This window comes from Mustela lutreola, chromosome 1, assembly GCF_030435805.1.
Source record: "Mustela lutreola isolate mMusLut2 chromosome 1, mMusLut2.pri, whole genome shotgun sequence".
Classification (NCBI taxonomy): Eukaryota; Metazoa; Chordata; class Mammalia; order Carnivora; family Mustelidae; genus Mustela; species Mustela lutreola.
This window is the reverse complement of record NC_081290.1, coordinates 274,956,284-274,959,431: the sequence shown is the minus strand read 5'-3', so window position 1 is coordinate 274,959,431 and position 3,148 is coordinate 274,956,284.

Below are 3,148 nucleotides of genomic sequence, written 5' to 3'. Positions count from 1 at the left end.
GTCCTAGCTGCTTTCAAGAGGGTCTGCCTACAATTATAATTCTTCATTCTTACTATTATGTGTCTCAAGGATTTTTGAGAATCTAACCTTGGGGGGAAACTGTTCTGCCTCTAGTACATGAACGCTGGTTCCATTCGTGAGATTGGGAAAATTTCCATGAACAGCTTGTTCCACTATATCTTCTAGACTTCTTTCTTTCTCCTCCCCTTCAGGGAGTCAAATAATTCTGATGTTGGAACGTTTCATGGCATCATTTATTTCCCTGATTCTGTTTTCTTGACTTCTAAGCTGTTTGTTCCAGGCTTTCTCCTGATCCTTTTTCTCTATCTGTTTGTCCTCCAGATCACTAATTCTGTCTTCTGTCTCAGTTACCCTAGCTTTTTGAGAATTTAGATTAGATTGGAACTCACGGAGAGCATTTTGAACATCATCCCTGGTGGCTTTCAGTTCTGACCTAATCAATTCCATTTGGTCATCCATGGCTTTCTCCAACCTAGCTATTGCCTGGATTATTGTTAGCCTGAATTCCTTTTATGACATATTGTCTATGTAGATAGCCATTAGTTCTGTTGTAGAAGGCCCATCCTCTGTATTCTTCTTCTGTTGGGCATTCCTCCTCCTAGTCATTTGGTGAGAGATGACTGAACAGATGTATCTGGATGTATAAACCATGGTCCAGTCAAGTTGCACCCTGGAACGCTTCCTGAGCAATCAGGATTCCCCACCCAAATGAGAGAAAAAAGAAAAGAAAAAGGAAAAAAAAAAGGAAAAAGAGAGAAAAAGAGAGACAGGAAAAAGAGGGAAGATAAAAGAGAAGGCTCAGCCCAAATGGGCCCCAAGGTAAGATTTATGAAATATACAAACAGAAACAGACAAACAAAAAGACTGAAAAAATATATGGCAAGAGGAAAAAAATATATATATATATGTGTGTGTGTGTGTGTGTGTGTGTGTAAAAGCAAAAAAAAAGGAAGAACCCCATCAAAAAGAACCCCAAGTATAAGATTTATATACTATCAGGACAAAAAAAATACACAGAAACACTGGTGAAAGAAAAAGGTGGGAGAGTGGTTAATAATTCTCAGTGTGGGCAAGGAAGGATGCTTTGATTCTTCCTGGATGTATCTTGATATTTTGTTAAAGGATTCAACTTTCCTAAGATAAAGGGGGATTAAAAATTGGTTTACCTATAGAGGTAACATTGATTGGGGGAAGGGGATTACCTTGAAGTTTAACTTTATATGAATATTAGAAAATAAAAATTAGAAAAATAAACTAGACTAAAATAAACTAAAATTGAAAAAATAGAAAAGCAAAAGAAAAACACATGTGTATGTATCAAAAAGTTCAAGTTAGAAGGTTATTATTGAATTCGATGTAGTGGACATCTCACTGTGATGGTAAATAGGTTAAAAATTTATCTATATATATAAAAAAAAATCAACCAAAATAGTGGGAATGAGTTAAAAAATAAAAGTTGTGTTTGTGAATTAGTGGTGGTTGTTCTGTTGTCTTTTTTTTTTTCTTTCTTTCTTTCCTGGTTGGTTTTCTGGGGGAGGAGCCTGCCACGTGAGTTTTCCTTCAATGATGTGCCCTGAATTAAGTCCTCCTACCCCCCTCAAGGTGTGGGCTCTGAGGAAACTGGTTTTTCAGGCTTTTGTTCTCTGAAGGTTTTTATGTTTCTTCATTTGTTTTCTCTTGCCTTGTCAGCTTTTGATGGTGTTTGGAGGTTTAGAGGAAAGCAAAGTTCACCCCGAACTCCCTCTCATAGAAAAGCCTCAGTATGATCCCCTGTGGGTGCTTCAGAGCACATAAGTTCACCCTTGGCTGCTGGCAGAGCAGGTTCTGAGTCACGGTCCTTGGGGATGCAGGAGCTCCTGCTTGTACCCAAAACCACAGCAGCAGCGACTGTCTGGGCAGGTCCAGACCACCAGAGAGGTTCCAAGCAGCGATTGCACACTGAGATTTTCCTGCTGGCCCTGGGGGGGGAGTGCCTGGACTTTCCTCGTCCGAGAGCACCAGGCTAGTGCCTGGGCACACCTCTCCCAGGGCAGGGTGTTGGGTGCACAAGTCTCAGGCTCTGATAGCATGGTGCAGTGTTCTACCATCTGGCAAGGCTCCCCGCCCCTCACGGGAGCTGGACCCCACGCGATCTCAGGCACCCTGGAGGCTTAGGGATGGAGACCCATTTTCTCCACCGCACTCGCTCTGGCTCAGCACCAGGGGAGGCTGTCCTGGATCCAGGGACTTAAGACCCTGTCCCTAACTGCCCCGATTCTCACAATTTCCCCCTGCAATCTTTTTATCTTTTTGAGTGCTTTCAACCAGACTCCAAGTTGATGCTGGTTCCCAGACTCAGGGCACTTTCATATTGGGGTATTACTTTCCAATTGGTTGCCACTGGTGGCTCCCTCCCCCTTTTGTTTATCTTCCAATATCAGTCCGACATTCCCACTCTGGTTTACCTGCCCACTGGCATCTTCTGCCTCTGTAGAGATCCAGAAATGTATAATTCTGATCTCAGGCTGATTTCATGGGTGATCAGAGTTCTTTGGTAGGTAATCAGCTCACTTCAGGGTACAGGTTGAAACGGTACCTCCTCCTACTTCCTCACCATCTTATCTCCCCTCCACAATATCTTTTAACTAACTAAATATCAAGGGAAAAGTAAAAATCACTCCAAAACTTTACTTTTTCTTCTTGTGGAAGTTTTAGTGTATTTTTGCTTTTGTACAGGATTGTTGTATGATGTCAGTTGGTATTATAACAATTTGTAGTGTTTATTGGAGGTTAAGTATGATTTATGGAGATGTGTATAGGTACTACATGAATAATCAATGGACTTTTAACAATTAATTTTATGTGTTAACTTGACTGGACCACAGGGTGCTCAGATGGTGCCTTGATTATTGTTTTGGTTATGACTATGAGATTTTTCTGGATGATATTAACTTTTGAGTTGGTAGAGTGAATAAAGTAGATTGTTCTCACTAACATAGGGCCCTCAACTAATGAAATGAATGACTGAAAATTACAAAAGGCTAACCTTCCCTGAGTAAGAGGGAGTACTCTTACCTGAAAGCTTTCAGACTGAACCATTAGTACTTCCTGTCTGATGACTTGCACTCTGACATATTAACTCTTCCCG